This window comes from Phocoena sinus, chromosome 16 (genome assembly GCF_008692025.1).
Source record: "Phocoena sinus isolate mPhoSin1 chromosome 16, mPhoSin1.pri, whole genome shotgun sequence".
NCBI lineage: Eukaryota > Metazoa > Chordata > Mammalia > Artiodactyla > Phocoenidae > Phocoena > Phocoena sinus.
Window position 1 is genome coordinate 25,803,430 of NC_045778.1, and position 7,801 is coordinate 25,811,230.

Sequence of the window (7,801 nt, forward strand, 5' to 3'; positions counted from 1 at the left end):
TTTTAAAGACTGAATAGGGCTTCCCCAGTGGCGCAGTGGTTAAGAATCCGCCTGCTGGTCTGGGAAGATCCCACGTGCTGCGGAGCAACCAAACCTGTGCGCCACAACTACTGAAGGCTGCGCGCCTAGAGCCCGTGCTCCGCGATAAGAGAAGCCACTGCAATGAGAAGCCCGCGCACTGAAACGAAGAGTAGCCCCCGCTTGCCGCAACTAGAAAAAGCCTGCACGCAGCAACCAAGACCCAACGCAGCCAAAAATAAATAAATTTATTTTAAAAATAAGAAAAAAAAAGAAATAAGGAGATGCTTTAAAAAAATGAAGACTGAATAATACTCCATTGAATGTATACACCACCTTTGCTTATCTCTTCATCTGTCAGTGGACACTTGGGCTGCTTCCATTTCTTGGCTATTGTGAGTAGTGCTGCTATGACATGAGTGTACAAATATTTCTTCGAGACTCTGGTTAAGTTCTTTTCAATATATACCCAGAAGGGATTCTCAAGGGATTGAGGGGCTATTTGATAGTCCTAGATTTGATTTTTTGAGGAACTGCCACACCATTTTTCATTGTGGTTTGCAACATCTTACAATCCCACCAGGAGTGCACAAGAGTTTTAATTTCTCTATATCCTTTGCCAACACTTGTTATTTTCTGGCTTTTTTTTTTTTATAGTAGCCATCTTACCTAGTGGCTTTTTAATCATTTCATGTGTATTCATTTTTTCTTCTTTACAAGATTTTAAACTTCTTCAGGGTGGGGATCATGTCTGTTCTGTGTGCCCTCAGAGACTAGCATAGTCCTTGGCACACCTTAGGTATTTGAAAGTAATTTTTAGTTCATTTAATGAAATGAACAGTCTGAGTTGAGCTCAGTTCTTTTATTTTTAGAACTTGGGGTCAAATTTTCTTTACGAATAGAATAGGCTGACTGCCACGATACAGACTGAATAAGTCTTTAGGACACTATGCAATGGAGCAGAGGGTCTGCATAAGGAGAATGACACTGTTACTTCCTTCCTGACTACAAATGCAAACGCTGTGGTCATCCCACAGCTGCTGGGTCCACTGGTGATGGGCATAGTTCCCACACTCCTGCAAAGGGACAATGCTCTGGAATCCCAGTTCTATTCAGGTGGAACCAGAAGAGCCTAGGGGAAAACAAACAAACTGACCCTGAGAGCTCAGAAGTTGGGCCAGCACAGGAAATGTGAGGAAATATCACAGATAGAAAAGTACCAGTAAGTACAAGTATTCTCAGTTCTGCTTTGTTCTCATTTTTACTCAGTTTCTCCCAATTTTCCTAAAGTCTTGGGGAGTCAATTTCTTATCCACTGCCATGACTTTGAGGGTTACTCTAATTCCCCACGTTCTTTCAGCTTCTACATGGAAAAGTCCCTCCATTAGCCATCCATTTGGCATTTTTTAAATGAAACTATCATTAGTATCTGAAAAAAGAACAAGTACAGAGGTGCTGAAGAAATTAACTTTCTGAGAACAGATTCTTTAGAAAAATCACCTCAGGGTGGCTGGGTTGGCACAAGGCTCTCAGGTGTACATCCCCTCCTTGATTCATCTCTGCGAAACTCTGCCCAAAAGTCAGCCTTCCTGCCATGAACCTTTCCCACCTCTGCGGTCTCCTCTGGCCCCCACCTCAAAGGATGGGGTTAAAGTAGAAACCCTAGTCAATAGAAAATTCGTGATTTAGTTGGGCATTCCTAGGTGAAAAAATAAACTAATGTTCCCTAGGTATGCATTGGCTGACATTTTCTCCAAACTTGTTTGGTGGTAAGAATCCTATGGGACGTATATTAAGAATCAGATTCCTGGGCCCCCTCCCAGACTTAATGAATCAGAGAAGGAAGTAACCTGAGATTCTGTATTCTTTAAACCTTTAAGCCAGGTGATTCTTATCATCAGACAAGGTTGGAAAACATAACATTAGTGAATATTATTACAGATTCCCGGGCACCTACATAACAGGGTAACTTTTTTTTTTCCTCAGGAAAGGGTGAAGGGACGACACCATTGATATTGGCTTGGATGTGTATCCTTAACCTCTGAGGGCTTCAGTTCCTTATCCATTAAGTGGGGTTGATATTATATCTCCCTCACTGAGGATTAAATGAGAGAATGCACACAGAATGGTTACCAAATGCCTGCTAAATAAAATGCATGTTCAATATAGAGATGCTATTGTTATTTCCCCATAGAAAACCCCTAGGTATCCCCGTCATATAAATATGGCTGAATAAGGGCTTTGAAAAAGGGAAAACTTACAATTGATGTTTCCAGAGATCTACACAGACATATAAGCACAGGCAGAAAACCCAGTGATCACTTCTCTGACAAGACCCCGCAGATACAACTGTGGCTGGCTTTACTAAGCAAAAGGAGGAACATTTTAATCAAAGTCTGGCTTGAGCTGCGAATAAACAGGAATCAACCCAGACATGACTTGGACAGCTGGGGACACTCTGGGATAGCACCATGGGTTAGAATAGGGAGATTCCCTATTAGGTATAAGGACCAGCACCCCTACCTTCCTGACTGAATGTGATATTGCCTCAGAGGTAGTTCTCCAACCCCTGGAATCAACCAACTCTACGTGTGAGTCCCAACCCTACCATATACCTACAGCACGACCTTGGATAAACTGCTTAAATTCTGGGAGCCTCAGTTTTCTCATCCATAAAATGGTGATATTAATAGTACCTTCCTTAAATGTTGTTGTTAAGATTGAAAAATAAAATGAATGTAGGCAAATAAAAGTTGGCTATGATAATCTATCTTCAACAAGGGATAGATTACAATATTCCCTTAGAGAGAAGAGACTTCTTCTTTAGTTTCTGTCATATTCCCCCCCACCTCTGCTCTCAGAGTAAACAGGAGCCTCCTGGTTAGATTATCCACATACTATTCCTTCTCTTCACTCTGCATACACACCTATATAAGGGGCTCCCTGCCATGCCCCTGCTCCCTCTTCTCATAGACTTCCATACATTTCATCCTCTAGTACCTTCTAAAAGGAGACTGACCTCTCCCCAGGACTTGACTGCCTCATCACACTGTTATCAATCACTGCTTGGAGAAAAGAAGCACCTTCTGCAGGTGGGTAGGAAGACAAAGAGACTGAGGCTGGGAATTGAGGGTGGTCAGGATGGGAGGAGAGAGGATTCAGAATAGGAGGGGGAGGGGGGAAATGTGTCACCAGGTTCCTCAAAATCAGTGAATTCTCAATCTCATCATTTTCAGTGAATGAACGTAGATGATTCACTTCCCTTCATCAGCCCTCTATTTTCCTCTCTGTGTAATGGAAAGGGAAGTGCTTGCACTTGTGTTAAAGGCAGAGAAGCATATAGAATCCAACTTGGGAGAGTCATGAGCCCATGAAATTATACATCATGCGGGCTGTGGATGTTATGTTGGTTTTCTTCTGAACAATATTTTTGAGTATACGAGCTCCTGGCTGAACATATTTCCTTTAATATCATTGACTTTTTGGCAGTTTTTAGCAAAACCACCAGTTTCTGGTTTCCAATTCCAGCCCTTTTTTCCTGGGTATCCCCTTTAGCTTCTGGTTAAGCAGCCATTGCCATCCAGCATGGTAGCCTGGGCTCTAAGCAGAAGTTCTAGGACCAGGGCCTAGCTTTGGTTCTGGTGGGGGCCTCAGAATCCAGAACGTCTGGAAAGCCATGACCAACATTCTTTGAGGTAGTAAGTTCCTGATTTAGGGAGTAACCAGGTTTAGATTAGGGACAAAGGAAAATCTGGCCAAGGCTCTACTCATGCAGAGGTCTGAGCTCACTGGCTTGGGTGGGGCTAGGAACTGGGCCAGAGATGATGAGGCGGAAACGATGAGAAAGGGTAGGGGTCATAGGCTGAAGCTGGAGGGTCCAACTTGGCTCCTCTGTTCACTGACGAAAGAGTATAGCCTCAGGGTGCAGCCCCTGTACTCTTTGCTTTCCATGAGTAAGGAAGCAATTATGTGGCTTCCCCCGCCCTACTCTTGCCAAAGGCCGCTGGGGGCCTAGCAGCTCCAACACCTCCCCTATCATGTTACAGGCCCCAAATGTGGCTTGCAGTGCCTGCTGTGAGACAGTATCCTTTCCCTCAGCATTAAACATGCAGAGAGAAGGAGTCCTCAGACCCAAGGAAACTACATGACCAGCATTCACCACCTCCTTCCCAGGATTGCAGAGAAGTCTGTGGCCCCCATGAGTAGGTGAGAAAGAAGAGCTTCAGGCCACGAACAACTGGAGAGGAGGAGAGAGTGGGAGTCAGGGATGTGGGGGTGAGCAGTGCACACAGCTGGTCAGTTACTGGGAACTGTTGGTTAAGGACACAGCATCCCCACTTGACTGGAATCCTGGGATGGACTCCCAGGAATGGCCTGGACTTCTGGGCCAGGACAGTCATAGACAGGAAGGCAAGGCAGGCACTCAAGGTAGGAATTACAGTTTACAAAGTTCATCTGTGTGTCTCTAGCATCTAGCACTGTGCCTGACACATGTTAGGCCCATGATAAATCCTTGGTGAGTAAATAAAGGGATGAATGAATGATTTCACACACAAATATGATCTCATTCAATCTGCAAAGTGAGGCAGGGGCAGGACAGGCATTGCCTCTTTTTGTAGATGGGGAACCAAGACCAAGAGAATTAAGCATCTTGCCTGAGGTCATTAGACTTGGATGTGGCTGACCTGTGGCTAGACACTGTACTCTCTACACAGTACCAAACTGAACATTCTTGGTATAGCAACCCAGGAAAACATCCTGTGACTCGACATGAACTTCCCTTTGGGTCCTGCTAGTCAGAAAATAGCCCTTCAGTGGTCCTGTTTCCTGGACACAGTCTCAGGGCCAAGTTTGACATCCTGGTCCTCCTGGCACACCTGGCATCTGCCTGCTTTTTTATGAGCCGCTCCAGGAAATGGGGCCTCTGCATTAGTCTCTGTTGCCACATCTAATATGGGAGATCTGGACCACTGAGATGTGGAGGCAGGAGGCTGGTGGTTTTACCCTGAGACTCAGGAACAGAATGAAACCACGTGTATTCAGTTCCTTATTCTCCCACATTTGACAGAAACTTCAGATAGACTAGACCACCAAGTTAGTTTCTGGAACTTAGGCAAGCAACTAACTCATATTATAGCCAGGGTCTCCCAGGAGCTCAGAGCCCATAGTCTTAGGCATGTTTCTGGAAGGAGGTCTCCAAAGCCAGCAAGAAGGCTCCCCTGAGCTGGAACATCTTACAGCATCTGGCCCTTCTCTTCACAGCCTTCTGTTCTGAATCCCTCTCTTTGGAGGCAGTGAGGTATAGAGCACAGGAACAAGGATCAGAAAACCTGGGTTCTAGCGCTGGCTTTGCCACTCATCAACTACGTATCTTCTCTCCACCTCATTTTCCTCATCTGTGAAATGGAAATAACTATTCCCAGCTACGTAAGGCGGTTGTGAGTTTAAAGAGGAATGGTTTGTATCAGGGTGCTTTTTAGCAAAAGACAGAGATGATGTCAGTACTATTTTTTTATGGCAAGGAAAAAAAAAAAAAAAAGACAAGGAGAAGGGAAACTTCCAGGGAGCCCCAAAGTGCTCACTTGTTCACAGATTCATTCATAATAAAGCACCTAGGTGAACATGGCATGCACCAGGTGCTGAGGGGGAGAAAGATATTTAAGATGTAGTCTCTGCCCTAAAAGAATTGAAAGATAGCACAGACTGTGCACCAAAAGACGGACACAGATTTCAGAAAGCGCCAAAGATCACAGAGTGGAAAGGATATTCTGTCTTCACAGAGGCTCTAGGATTGTTCAACCAGGTGAAGAACCCACAAGAGGAAGGAGGGGGAAGAGGGGTGTCATGCTGCATAACGGTCTCCAAGTCTCTTTGTCCGGGAGGAAATGAGGTCATCCTGCTCTCAGAATCAGCATGACAGCCTCCAGCCAAGTAATATGGAGTCATGAGAGCTGCCGGGGAAGCTCAGTGAGTCACAAGTCAGCGGGGAATTTCCTGGTAACTAACCTAAGAGTTTCTGGGTAAGTCCTCAGGTTGCAACTCTGTTTACATTTTTATCATGTTTATTTACAATTAATGTGTTCTAACTCCAAACAAAACATATCACAGTCTTCTATAGGAAGTAGCCTGGCTGGTTCCGAAGCCTCTAGCACCTCTGACTCAGTCCATCCCCTGGGAGGCTTGGCAGCTCAGAGCTGGGCACAGAAAAACTCTCTCCCCGGAGGATGATGGGTCACCTGCCTCCTAAGCTGGATGGTTAACTTGTACTTTCCCAGGCAGAGGCTGGCATCCTGAGACCTCTGTTTGGGGCAGAGCAAAGAGACTTTCCTTCTTCCTGCCCTCCTGGCACTTTCTCTGCCCTCTTCCTGCCCCTCTCAAGTGGACCCAGACCCAAGGTCCAGGTTTGCCAGGCAGCAAAATGCTGTAGGCCTAGGCAGGGAGAGGGACAAGCCTTGGGCCCCTTAGTGGGTTACAGGGATTCAACCTCCTCTCCTTCCATTGAGGGAGACGGTCCTGCAGGGTGGATTCAAGTGACCCCAAGCCCTGGCTCTCAACACTAGGGGAAATGGATGGGGGTGACTGAACTTCAGAGTCCCTGCTGTAGTTCTTCAGCTCTGCCTGAGAGATATGTGTATGTGCATGGACTTGTGCATGTGTACACGACTGTGTGTGCTCACCCTCAAGCAGGAAGCATAGGTGGAGTCCTTTACACATGGTTTGTCTTTCTGGAGGTCAATCTATTTGATGAGCAAATATTTTATCTTATTAGAAACAAGGCTCTATGATGAAGTAGAATACTAAATACACGTGCATTTAAAAATCTGTAATTATCTTTTTGGAACGGGTGATACAAGGATGTGTTTTCAAAAATTTAAACAGTGTAAAAGGCTATACTAAATCTCATTCTTGTCCTCCAGTTCCCAAATTTCTCTCTTCAGAGGTGAAAATAGAACTTTCTGCATTAATAGGGCTTTACTATTCCATTGTCTTTATTAAGTGACAATTCTATGGCCCAGGCAAATAAATGAATAGTTCATTTTAGGAACTTCCTGAAAAACCTATGAACACTTCAATAGAAAGCATCAACAGTTTGTGCCCTAAGACTTTGTTCTCACAATCCTACAATATCATATCACGACTCTTATCCAATCCTTATCAGGCCCTCACTTTCAAAGACCTGCCTTATACCAAACTGCAAATTCTCAATAAAATCGGACCCCCTCCCCTGCCACTACCAAACTACCTTACCGCAGTAAGCAATAAACTAAGCTTTGTCTTATCCACTGGTTGTGTTGATTTTCGGGGAGCTGGCATACTACTTGGAGGCAGTCCCTGTGAACACGTTTTTTGGTGTGTTTCAGCGACGTGTATTTTCACATTGAGAAAGAGACTTCACAGCTGTACAACCTGCAGACTATGCCTCTAAGCCCAAGGGTCCGAATCAGTGTCCTAGGCAGTTGGGGGCCGAGAGTGGAGAAGAGCTTTAGGGGATCTGGGAAGAGGGATCAGAGCTGGAGGCGAGTGTCTCCCTAGCGCCTTTCCATTTGGCAAATCGGGGGGGATGGGGGGGTGCTGCACGGGGGCGGGGCCCAGGCCAGGTGAATGGGAGGAGGGGGCGGAGAATTTAGATGTCTCTCCATACCTCAGTTCAGACCTGGTTCGTCCCCTCCAGTGGGGACCGCGCTGCCTCTCACAGTTTAGGTTGTGGAAGCCTGCTGGGTCCAAGTCGCGGCGGGTCCTCAGGGAAGGGGAGGGAAGGGAGTGGACGGGGCGATACCGGGCT